General features: G+C 34.6%; 1 protein-coding gene across 4 annotated transcripts in view; it reads left to right on the top strand.

The window, feature by feature from the left end:
• Positions 1-13533, top strand: part of GAS2 (growth arrest specific 2) — an 89090-nt gene that overhangs the window by 51320 nt on the left and 24237 nt on the right. The gene's annotated exons all lie outside the window — the stretch shown is intronic.

The following is a 13533-nucleotide window of genomic DNA, read 5'->3' as shown; positions in this document are numbered from 1 at the left end:
TACTGTGCTGAATAGGAATTGAGAACTCCTAATTAATTCAGTAATAGCTTAGAAAGAAGAAGAAATACAAGATTTGTCAGATAGTTTTGGATTTAACATGTTAGTATAAAGGATTAATAGCTTTTCTGTTTTGTAGCCAGGGAGACTTTTTGTTTTAAATTCTGCAGTATCTTTACGTACTAGCTTTATTACTAGCCTCAAATGATTTTGAAGAAGGTAATGATCATTAACTAAAGATCTCAGTAATCTGGCATGGTATAACACATTTTCTTCCTTTTGACTTTAATTTCAAGTAACAATGTCAAAGTATTTTTAATCTTCTAGTTTTGCGAAACTTATATTTTTCTGCCAGAATGGTGAGTGTCAAATTCCCTTTTGCTGGCTTCTTTATTGTGCAATCTAGTCCAAGTCAGATTTCATTCCAAGTTTGCAAACAAAACGCCCTTTTCATATCACGCTACTGCATTCCAAGTTGAATTGTGCCAAAAAATAACAGTAATATAGATTAGACATTAAACTGCAGTATTAGAGATCATTCTTACAAAACTAATATCACTGGAAACCTGCCAGGAACTTCAGTTTTTTTTTTTTTTTTTTTTTTTTCTGAGTCGGTTGTCTTTTGGTTTTGGTTGATTTGAACCTTTTAGAGTGCTTCACTGGATCACGGTAAGTTTTTACTTTTCATTCTACATGCTCTTATTGTGTACATAGATTTATTAGCCTTTGTTTGGAATCTTTTGGACACTTGTGACAAAACACATTTGAGATGTGTACCTGACAATTTTGTTGGTGTCTTGTAACCGGTTTGGTGCTGCTGACATAGTTCCTCCTACGTTGTATATCTTTACCCAGCATGACACAGCCAGGTATATGCCATTTGTTTATAACCCAGCATGTTCCAGTTGAATTGAAAGTGTCATTTTTAAAATTTGAATTAGTATACCCACTGCTGTCTGTTAGCTTTCTCCAGTAAGCTCTGTAGTATTTAAAACCTATATAGTTTCAGTAATGCTACAAGCATGCTATGTGATAAAACTTTACAAGAGCTAAGTTTAAAGCTCCTATTAATTGATGGTTAAGATTTTTTCAGAAATTATTTAATAATGTTATCTGTAACAAATTTGTTTTATTCTAATTCTACAAGTTCTTTTAAAAAAAACCCACAAAACCACAAAAATACCCAACAAGAAGTCCAAGTCCCCCTTTTTGCCTCTTTTTGTTAATTTCTATCTGTATATGAAACAAATGAAAAAGGAACATCAAAGAAAATAAACCCAGGCAAAACAGAGAATTCATGCAAAAAAATCACATAAAAAATTACACATGTCAATCTGAAGTAAGTTTAAGGAAAAAGACCTCTAGAATATGGAGCAAAATGCAGGGGGGTCAGTCCCATTAAAATTACTTGAATAAAGATTTTATTTTTTTTTTTTAACATGGAAAAATGTTTCAATTTGAGATTAAAATAAACTATGGAAAACCATGAAGTAATGGAAATTATGAGAATCCATGAAAACTTTAAGATACTTAAGTCTGCTGACAAAAATTTGTGTCACAAAAGTAGTTCTTTATGCATGAAGTAGTTCCGTAATGCATAAACTGAACATGCTTACCAGAATGCTGTGGTGGCTTAGATGCTAAAAATTTATTTCAAGTAAAAAGTTATCTGCTCACGAATTCTTTTTCCTTTCTGCCATATAGGAATGAAAGAGTCTAAATTCTGCTTACACAAAAATGGTGCAAGACATGTTTTACAATAATTTTAATAACTCGGAGTAAATTAAATTACTACCTTATTTAAAACTGAGACATTGGTTAGAATTAGTGAGATCTCTGTCTTTTTGACGTATACAATCAATTATTTGCCTGTTCACTCTCAGATCTTACCGTTACGCCATGAGGTTTTCTAGGGAAGAAGCGTTAATCTTTCAAAGGAGAACTGATTTAATAAGCCTATTTTTAAAAATAAAGAATAACAAGTCATGAAAACTTAACTTGCACAAACGCATGTGTTTTTAACTTGGAAAAAAGAGTCATGGAGTTTGAAATGATTTCTTCTTGGAGAAGGCAGTAAAAAAGTTACTTAGATTAATAGAGTTTTTTATAGTAACAAATGTCAGTCAGACCTTAAAGGTAATTTTTAACAGTTTCAATGGCAAATATTCTTATTTCAAGTTATCTTCTGTTTATTACAGTGTATATTCATAAGGATGTGCACTTCACAATTAGCAAGCTTCTCAGAAACATCATTGATCAGAAACAACATTGGTCCATACCCATAATAACATTAAAACCGGGTTTTGCACAATGGAAAAATTATTTCTTTCTGCAGCTGGAGTCAGAGCAGATGATATAATGGGTCCTGGCTTTGAAGTCTGTTGTTTTTTTCTATAACATATAGGTGTTCTCTACCTTGCAGACCAGATGATAAGCACATGATTACTCTTACACTTTTTGACCTTGTATTTTTAATAATTAATTTCACTTAGCATTGTTTTGCTGTAGTAATAATAAAATGTTTAGTACTCGCTTCCTCTAAATCCCAGGAAATGAAAGGCATTATTTACCTGCTACAGCACCTGTGTAGAAACTTTATCTTGGGATTCGCTATCAAAATACGTGTGTGTAATATATATATATATATATGTGTGTGTGTGTGTGTGTGTGTATTTTTATTTATATATATATATATATATATATATATATATAAAAATCACTCTGCAGACAGTCTGGTGTATGTTATTGCCTCTTCCTGCTGAGAAAAAAGTACTCATGTAATATTCGGAAGCATATTTTACCCTAAATCATCCAGGTAGGAATGATACACCGTCTAAGAACTGTAAATAATAAGGAAGAAAGTAAAGAAGATTGATTATATGGTTCTCAAGACTCAAATGTGTGGTTTTCTTTTCCAATCCAAATGCATAAGTCATGCGCATAGCTTTTGCTTGTTGTACTTCTGTGTTTTGGTTGGGGTTTTTTTTCAGCATAATTTACTTGTCTTTTATTGTCTTCCTTATTCCAATGATTTTAACAGTTCTTCTGGTTTTCCCAGGTCTATTCACTTCTAGTCTACAAAATAGTTTACCTTTTTAGCACAGAAATTCCTTCCCTAGAGCTTTATCCATATCAAATACTTTTCAGGGATGTTTAAAAATGTCAAAAATGTAAACAGATCAGGCGTTTTAATTGACCTAACTCCAAAGGAGAGGTAGTGGGATGCCTGGGAGTTATCTTGTGAGTGAATTCTGAAAACACATCTCAGAGCTCAGGACAGCGACAGTCCTTGGCCTCTTCTTGGGGCTTCTAATCTCTGTCTCCTCATGCTTATAAACGAACATACTAACTCTCAGCTCTAGACTGCAAAAAACCCAGGGAAAGGCATGTTCAAAGTCAAGGCGTAATTAATGTCCCAGATATAAGGTGGTTTTGGAGACCTTCCAGCAGTGGGTGGCTGGACACATTTTTACTATGTGCCAATTCCTCTCCAACTGCTTTTCCCTCACAGAGTAGTTGGCACATTTCAGTCTTTCTTCTGCTAGTGAAGGTGAAATTCTTCTCAACCTTCTCAGGTTTTGTTTTTTGTTTTTTAAAAAAAAAAAGTCCTTAAAGGGCCCATAAAATTCAGTCCGCAAGACTCACAAGCTCTTGGACAAACAGTGATACTGAACATGTCAGTGGGGTGACTGGAGCCCAGTGCTGCCTGTAGGACAGACAATATCTTTTTTTTCTTCTTAACTCTGCTATTAATTTTTTGAGTGACATTAGGCAGACTTCTTCCAACTTAAGTTACAGCTTGATTAGTCTCATATTTATACTTTCTCTCCTGTTTCTCCCCTTTTTTTCTGTCTTTTTTTTTTTTTTTCCTTCCCCTTCCTGCCTTGAGTCTTTCTTGTTCAGGCCTAGCAGCCTTCATGGAGCCAGAAGCCCATGGACATCTCTTTGTTTACTTGTACTTGATGATGCTGTGTTTGTGCTGAATACAAGAGCAGCTACAGTTCCACTATCTGGTTCTGTGAAGACTTGATATTCCTAGTTAAATGGTTGACAGACTTTCACTGAGGGTTAGCCAAACCCATAAAGTACTGGAAATTAAATAATTCTTTCCCCCCTCTCTGTCTTTATTTTGTTTCAGGTATTTTTTCCTTGACATGCTTCTTTTGTGTGGCCGTTCATGTTAGTTTAGTGTCTAGAACTTGTGTGTGTTGGGGATAGTTTGGGATTCATACTGTGAGCAACAATGCTTTGAAAGCATTCATTGTAAACTTCTTTCCAAAAAAAACCCCAACTGTGTAAGTCAAATTCTTAGCTGCTAAATTAATGGATAAGTGGTGGAATTACTCCTTAGTTTCACCCAAATTATGTTCTTGTTAGTCTTGGTTGAAAATGTTTTGACAGCATGTGTTGATGCAGCATTATGCTGACAGGCTCAGCAGTTTTTCCTCACTAACTTAGGGACCTCCTTCTGGGGACATTTAAATATTGCGTCTTCTTTAATTCCCTGTGTCTCCCCATCTGCAGTATTGCACAGTGAGAACTCCACTTGGACGTTTGAAAAGTCTTTAGCAAATCATATTGTGCTTTTCTAAGATATAACGCATGTTCAAGAAGCGTCGTGTTCTAGTTGTTGAAACGATTAATGCACCTGCAGTCATTTCCTACCAAGGTATTTATAATTTAGGCTCCTAGAATTGAAGTTATAGCAATATTAGGTTCCCCGTGTTCGGTGGAAAGAGAAATCTCCCCTGGGAGGTGGCTCAGAACAGGAAGCTGCAGTAGGGTATTCTGAAGCTGTGTGTGTAATATCTTTAAAAGCACCACCCAAAAATTCAGCTGACTTCCTTATGTGAATCGGGCTGAGGAAGCCTTTGGTGTGCTCTTACTGCAAGAGCTGAAGACGGCAAGGCAAGACCTCCCTGGGTGCCCGGGTTTCCTCTCCGGTAAGAATGTTCCAAGGTGAAACTGCCCTGCACACCAGTCTCCGCAGTGTTTGCTCTGTGGTAACTAATTAGACAAAAAGTTCTCAATACTTTAAAGGTCAATAAAGATGAGTAACAAAGTTAGATAAATATGTTAGATATTATAGATTGTATTATTTCAGGCACTTTTTTTCCTGTAGAATGTTGAGAATACAAAAATAGACCAAATTGTATAACTCGTCTTCTGTTTGCTGTTTGCCCCCCTCCTCCTTCTTTTCTTTTTTTTTTTTTTTTTTTTCCTCGGACTCCTTTTATATGAAAGGTGCTGGATCAACATCTGCATCTCTAAGAGCCCAGATAGACTGCTAATCCACTCCATCATTAGTCTACAGACAAGAATTTGCAAAATTAAAAAGCCTTTATAGTTTATTGTTGAGAACAACAGATTGTGTCCCATAACTTCTATTCTGAAAGTGTTAATAGGGGAAACTATTTCCTTCTTGTTCAGTTATTTTCTTGTTGTGGTTCTATTTAATAGACTAATAAATTTGTAAGAATCCATTTAACACTTACTAGCCGTTAATACATTTTACATTAACGATGAGACGGCAGTTAATGCTCTCAGTTTGGAGCTAGTAAGCTTGATGCATTACATCTGGAGATGCAGCTCTTTGTAGTGTTGCTCTTTAAGAAGGATAGTATTGAGCTTTACATTTTCATATTTAAAATTCTTCCTTGATGAGGTGGAAAGGTCTTGCTTGACAGTAATGTGAATAATACTGCATCAAGGTAAGTACATCTATCTTTTTATAGAATTATACTACTATTTTATGGGGTGAATTAAAGTTAATATCTTCACTGTAGCGTTACATAATTAGTATACAATGCTTAATTAAAAATAAAAAACCCCACCCCAATTCTTTGTTGTGATATACTTTGTGTAAAGTATACTTTTACACTATGAACATAACTCATACTACTGTCTAGAGAATGGACAATAAATGAGGCTTATGTGTTGTTGAACCACAACGCATCAGTAAACCAAAGTTTCTGCACTGCTCATCAGAGATTCTTGCTGAACATTTAGGATTCAGGCATAAAAGTGCATTGATTATCTATTGCAGTATTGTTTAGAGTTAGGGTAACGTTCTAAACGAACTCATAGTTTATATGGGAATTTCCAACTGGACTCTATATCTTGGCTCAGAAATGATGGTTCTACATAGAACATCGGCCATGATTTAACAAAAATTATATGTAGGCTTTATAAATATTTAATACAACATGGTTTGGACTTTCCATTCCTGAAATAACAGGAACAAGTTGAAGTGCATATCAGAAAGTTATTTATTTGTCACTCTCTTATCAGTGTGAAAGCAATGGTTGCTCCCCCTGTTGCATCTAGTTACGCTTTTATGATTTCATGTTGTTCACTAAAACCTGTTTGTGTCCAGTATATTTTATTTTGAATCTCCATTGCACCTCTGTGGCAACATGCAGATGCGTGTACTTTTGATGATAAATAAAGGCAGCAGGATTTTATCCCATATGTTTATTGATGAGTTTGTCCTCTGTGCTGCCTTCTAATTGTGACCAGTAGAAAAGTAGTAAATGCTTTATTTCCAAATCATCTTTATCACATTGAAATACCGAACATTGTATTTTAATGAGAACATTCATGATTTGCATACAAATGAATTTATCACCAGTCTGTTCCAACTAGAAATTGAGAGATGCCTACTCTTCCTAAGGAGACAGGGTGAAGATAAGCTTTTATTTTTGGTTTTTGTTCTCTTAATATAGGAATATTGATTTTTAGAATCTGAGGGCTGCATGAGTGTTGCTTAGGTTTGATGCCTACAGGATTCTTTCAGTGGAGAGGAACAAGCAATTCCTTTCTATTATTTTGATTAACTGAATTGTTAATCAATTTACAGAATTACATGGCATTTTTTATTATTTATCTCTTAGATTAAAAATATAAAGAGTAAACCATCAATTTGTGATAATCTCTGTTCTAAATTATGTTGGGGTTTTTTTACACTGATTTCTTGAGATTCTGTCTTGAGGTGTTATGTTCTGACTTTAGAAGAAATAAAAACCAAAACAAAATTTCAGCTGCATTTGTGAGTCAGTAGGAATTGAGTTCTCTTTCAAAAACCAAAAAAAGTATTTATCAAGAATAAACTGTTACAGAGAGAAAGGATAAAACGACGAGACATTTATCTGTAACATATACCTTGAAATATTAATCTGTCTAGGAACTGAAGACTATGAAATAGTCATGATAAATTTAGTGTATCTATCATATATATGCAATAGTATAGAAAGAATACTTTTAGGATATATTGAACAATGCTTTTTAAGTGCAGATTTTTAGATTTCTGTAAATATAATAAAATTTTCCTTTGAAATCCAATTTGCTGTTCATAATTTAGCACAGTATTAATAGTTATTTTTACTTCCAATTTTAAATTTTATTTGCTAATTTAAGTTAATAGTTTGAAAACTGGTTGGCAAATGTTCTTGTTTACAGTAAGAGAAAATTAAGGAAAGAGGTTTTAAGGTCATGTGCATTCTAATTTTATTGTGTGTTTTGTTCTCATATAATGACAATTGCCCCATTCAAGCTGTTTGTGCTGAACATATATAAAATTTAGCTTATGATCAAAATACATTAGCAGATTAAAATATAGGGTTTACTAGTTCTCCTTGGGTAACTGTCAGACCCTAGACTAGATTGTATCAGTTACTGTTTCTGCTGCTTGAACGTGTGACATCTTTGTGTCATGAATGGAAATAGTTGCAGCATATGACTACCCCAGTTCACATGGGACCGAAATTATGCTTCCATGGCTCCTCCCGCAATAGAAATTGCAAGTGCTCAACCAAGGTCAACATTTGAGCCTGACTTTATTTTCTGTGGTTTGGTTTAATTTCTTCTTGGCATTAGAAGTAGCATTTTTTTGAGTCCAAGTCTGCTTATACGCTTTGTGCATCAAATAATGAATTTTGACAGAAGCTATTTTCTTCACATAGTTTTACTTCTTTAGCAATGGAACATTAAGGAGGCTATAATTACCACCTTTTTGCCTTGATGAAAAGTTTATTAATAATCACATGAATGCTACAGAGTAAGTGCCAACTTGGAGACAGATTTAAGTTGGTAGACAAACACTGAAATCAGTGGTAGCCCACAAAAACCAAGGGATAAAAATTAGAGACTCTCCAGATTTGCAATTTGGAGTTAAAACTAGATATGAAGTTCTGTTAAAATATATACCCAATGCCATTATTTATCCTTATCTGAAAACAACGTTGTTTTCTTTACTTAAGTCCAGAAGTGATTTCTTGTGATTGTCCTGTATAGGTTGATTTTTAAAATGGTAAAGGCACAAATTTTTAAAACTTTTTTTAAACCTTTTCTTAACATTAGCTTGTTTTGCAAATCTCATTGAGACCTAATACACATAAAACTGATCTAACATTTTAAATCATGTTGTGCTTATTTCAGTGGAAGTTTAGGAGCAGCATCTCTTCTGCTTTTTTATTTTTGTCATTAATTTTTGAAACACAGAGCAAAACAAGAAGAATCTGTGGCTCTAAGGAAGTATTAAATACAGCAAATGTTTTCTTTGGCAAAGATGAGTAAACTCCAGAGATCCCAGACTCAACTATCTATCTGAAAGGTGTTTCCAAAAAACAGCCACTATTAAACTGAGGACCAGATATAGATTGTTCCTCAAGTCATAAATCAGCATCAGTTGATTCAGACTGCTTTGTGGTGTGCTATCATGCCTTCTTTTCTACTTGCCAGGAATGGATTTACCATCCAAGGTTTAAAAAGCAACTCAGAAAAAAACAAAAAAAAAATCCATCCAGATCATTAAAATTATACTATTTTGTGAAGTTAGTATTTCAGTCATGGCAGCAGATACCGAAGTGCTTCAGTTGTTATAAACACTCTATTTAGATAAGGACAATCAGAACCGATTAGATCATTTTAGGTTTTACAGTCAAAATTATGCCTTTTGTCTACCCAACTAGATACAACGGTATTTGTACTTTATAAAAAAGAAAGGCAGAACTGTTGCTTTAAACATGCCATTTACTGTTAGTTATTAGGTTGTGATTGCTTTTGTAAACAATGCTAAAACAACGTTAAGTATCCTTTTAAAATTGGCATTAAGATCTTATTTTCAACTATCACAATACAGAATAGGGAGAAGAAGCTGCTTCCTCTGCTCCATTTACTACCTAAAGCTTTTGACAGTCTGGCTTTTCTCATATCTTTAACGTCTGACCATCTTAACTTCACATGAACATTACTGTATTTCAGAGTAATTATTTATTCACAAGGGGACTTGTTTGTAGCTATTTGCGAATGCATAGCCGTAATAAATTCCTCTCATTTGAAGAAAGATTTAACAGTCTCAGAAGATTTTCTAAATATAAAGGAAGTGGTGTTGTGCCTCGTTCTCAAAGTTTTACACATTAGGCTACCTGTGCTTTTTGTAGAGGAACTGGTTTCTACCTCGTGTTCTGCCCCAGAAGCCCCCAATCTGAAACCTTGCATTTCCCCAAGTTTTAAATTTTCCTTTTTGTTTTTTTTTTTTTTTTTCTTTTGATTGAGGTAGATGTATAATACTTTATCTCTACACGTCTGAATTTCAGCTTTCCTCCCAGACACAATTTGGAATCTTTCTGTTAGAGCAATAATGCATTTAAATAAGCCTGCTTGCTGCAAATGCTTCTGGTGTGGCAGGATGTGACATGTGGCCAGGGCCTTTTGCCTTTAGCAACTGGCAGCTTCCTGGTCCCCTTCTACTAGCGTTATTTTATATGGAGCATATTTATAGATAGCTTAAAGATGACCTAACTAAGTCACAAAATGAGTGTCTATTGTAATTTTTTTTTTTTTTTTAAACTGATACCACACTGCTTTTCATGGAAGACATTTCTGCTCAACTTACCTGATACAGTATACAGTATCTCTTCATCATTCGAATCTCTCCTTGTTTCCTTCAAGGGAACACATTCAAAAAAGTTTAAATTCTACTAGTTATTCTTTTTACACCTCAGGTTTCTATTTCAATATTGTACCTGAGAAATATTTTGCCATTAGCTAGCCCAACCCAACCAGTTAAACTGACACAGCTCACTTATGATCAACTACAGTGTTTGAAACTAAGATTTGAATATTGTTTTGAAAATTAAACTGAATTCTTTTAACTACATGATAGGATTTTAAAATTTGTAACCTAAATGTTTCCTTGTCAAAAATTTCCAAAGTTTATCTTGCTGATGCTTTTAATGTTTATTATCTGATCATCAGCACAATGATCTGTATTGTTTCATTTTTCATCCATTTTCACTGTATTGGACAATTTCTTTTGGTTTTTTTAACATGAAACAAAAATAGCTGATATTTTTGTGGAACCTGACTGACTTTTTGAGGACCTGTTTCATAATACTTCCAACTGTATTACCCTTTTCTATGGTCTTACAAAACTACTGATGTTTTCATATTCTGTTTTCTGGCTTTGGTTTGGCTCCCATCCTCCATGTATTTAAATCTTGTTTCAATCCATGAAGATGTTCCTTGGTGACACAGTCATGAAGAGTAGCACCTGGGTGAAGCTGACCCTTCATAAGGTTGCACACACAACTGAAAGGAATCATTTGGTTCCCTGGGTATTCAACAGTCGGGTGGAAAATAAGCTGCCCAGAGTCCGCAACAGTATTTCACAATTACTTTTATTGTAATTTCCTTATCATTCTAGGTGAGTAAGCACTTTCCATCCATTAAACGGATGTTGCTGAGGTCCCACAGTGTTACGATGTAAGGACTGGCAGGCAGGTAAACTGAAATTAGAAGAAACTAATAAGACATTTAAAAGTTTTACAACTTCAACATAGATCAGTAAAATTCCATATTGAAAGCATGGAAAAAGTGAGTCTATAAAAGATTCAAATGTGGGGGAAAAATAAAATCCAGCACAAATCCATCAGGATTATCAGTATTCCTGGTTTGATACTCTGCTAGCTGGCTGAGATTTATCAAGGAAGTAGGGAAGGTAATATAGAACTGGAACGCTTTAGTTATGCGAATATAAACATGAAGTGAACAAAAGCCACTCCCATTTTTCCTTTTTGTTAGTACAAAATTTTCAATCTGTTTTGTATATCTTTTTAACATGGCTTTTTTTCTGTTCTGGGAAAAACTTCCAATGTGGAAACCAAAGCAGCTATTTGCTAAACTTGTTACAAAACTCATGTCAGTGGATTTTTCGAAACGAGCATTGATTAGACCATCTTTAATTGCCCAATCTAATTTTGCTGTACATGGGAAAGCATAGCAAAAATTAAAAAGTGCAACATGTTGCCTTTGGGCTGCCTAAGTGTTCCTGGCTGGTACAGCAGCCTGTTAAATGCCAACAGCTTATAATTTCCACTTGTAAATAAGGTCAATTTCTCTCTTTTGGCATGTTTAGAATGGTGTTCATTTTCTATGTGCCATCAAATATCTTTCCAGTCTGCTCAAAAAAAAAAAAAAAAAAAAAAAAAAATAAAAGTAGTTAAAGCCAATGGGATCTGTGAGTGGAAAGTAAAATTAATGTCTAAAAATAAACTCCAAGACAGTTTACAGCTTGAGCTAAAAACCCCCAAATGAATGCGCCCCCCCCCAACCTCCTGATGTCAAGGCATAATTACTATTATGATTTCTTCTCTGTATACATGTAAAACACAGACATCTATTGCAAAGAACATCAGAATAATCCCAGCTGGCCTAAAAAACCTTCTCTGCAAAAAGTATGTATTTTAAATATCTATATTTTGTTGTGTCTAAGATGTAGAACTACAGTGGCATTCGGGATTCTGTGTAAAATCATCTAACCAGAGCCGCATAAATCAGGTAAAATGACAGGCTGGCAATTTAGTTAAAGCAGGTTTTTCAGAAATGACTATGCTGCTTGTGCTAATTTCTTGGTTCATGTTACTTAACACTGTGATTTACTGAGGGGCAAGAGGGAGAAGGAGTCATTTGGCATTTCATAAGGGTACAAAGAACTCTGTTTCTGTTTCCTTCCCTCCTCCCCTCCCCAGTCTCTCAAAATATATATATTAGCAAGCCAAAGAATGATATCATGGCGCTTTCATGCTGAAAGTGTACATTGTTCTCAAGTCCCCCTCCTTCTCTTTAGTCTGCTTTGGTAGAGTGGTGGTTTGGGGATTTTTTTTTGTTTAAATTAAATATGGTGTTTGCAAAAGATGCTACAGAAAGTCCTACATAAGACAGCTCTGAGTATAAGCCCTGATTTTGAAGGAGTCCATGAAAGCCTGGTCTGCATGTATTGATAATTGTGTTTCATTGTTTTACAGTTTCAGGTATAGTGTAGCTAAATTGTTTAGGGTTACTGTCTTACTGGCCTAACATTAGAACATATTTTCCAACTAAGGAAAACTAATAGCAAAGTGGGGGAGCGGGTTGGTTGGTTGGTTGGTTGGTTGGTTTGGAATTTTTTTGATCAGATATAATTTAAGTATTTGGTCTTGACCTAAGTGTGATTCCCTTGCAACCAGTGACAAAAAACCAAACAAACCTAAAAAACCCAAACCTGGAGTTGAGTTGGTTCTTTGGTTCTCAGTGCTTCAGCAAATCCCATCAGTGCAAAAAAATGTAGTATGGATGAGTAAACCCCCAGTGGGTTAGGAGTACCTGAGTATGTATAGAACTGTAGGGGAAAGACCTTTTGTTAAACGTGCTAAACAGCCAGATCCCTTCTTCCAGCTAGTGAAAAGCATTGCAAAACACCCTTAACATACTGACTAAGCTTGTGATACTGGTTTTTTTTAACTTCTCTGTCTTTTCTCTACTGGGGTTTCAATTCTGTCCAAAAAGCTGGCCTGAGGGTTAAGCCAGATGAGATGCCTTCAAGCTCAAAGCTTTATGTTGTGCAATATGATGTCTGTGGTATGAAATCTTTGCTGTAGGAAGTTTGGAGATCAAGTGTTTGATCCAGGTCTGGCAATGTATCTCTTTCTATATAAAAGGTTGGTCAGTGAGTTCTTCAGTGAAGCCAAGAGTCTGGCTGTATTTGGCTTAGAGACATCAAGTAATTTTTTGCAGATTCTAGTGAATATTAATGTATTGATGTTTCAGGAATTGTTACATAATATCTCCATTTTGCTAATACTGAAATAAAGAGTCCAGTACAAAAAGAAGTCTATAATGATGATGAAATATGATGTTGATGTGAAAATAGAAATAATTACATTTTTACACTGTTGTCTTCCCAAAAGAAATTCAAATGTTTCTGAGCTGTTGAAAATGCATAATACCTGCTTAAGAGATATAATGAGCAGAAAATAATATGGGAAGCCTTTCTTAGAACTGGTGCTTATCATTAGCAGTGCTATTCTAAGGGGAAAATCTCTGTAGCTTTGTCTCTGTCTAGAGCTATTGCTTGAGGTTATCCATGATCAGGGAAGAAGTTAAATCTAAGTCTTATCCTAATATTTAGTTCCCACTTTCAAGATTAACTTAATAAGAAAAACTATTTTGAAAGCAGTCTTTTTAGAATGAAAGCTAAAACTAGCCTAATAGACTCTC

Source organism: Athene cunicularia, assembly GCF_003259725.1.
Source record: "Athene cunicularia isolate RWA chromosome 5 unlocalized genomic scaffold, athCun1 chr5_part3, whole genome shotgun sequence".
Taxonomy (NCBI): Eukaryota; Metazoa; Chordata; class Aves; order Strigiformes; family Strigidae; genus Athene; species Athene cunicularia.
This window is presented reverse-complemented; position numbering and strand designations above follow the sequence as displayed.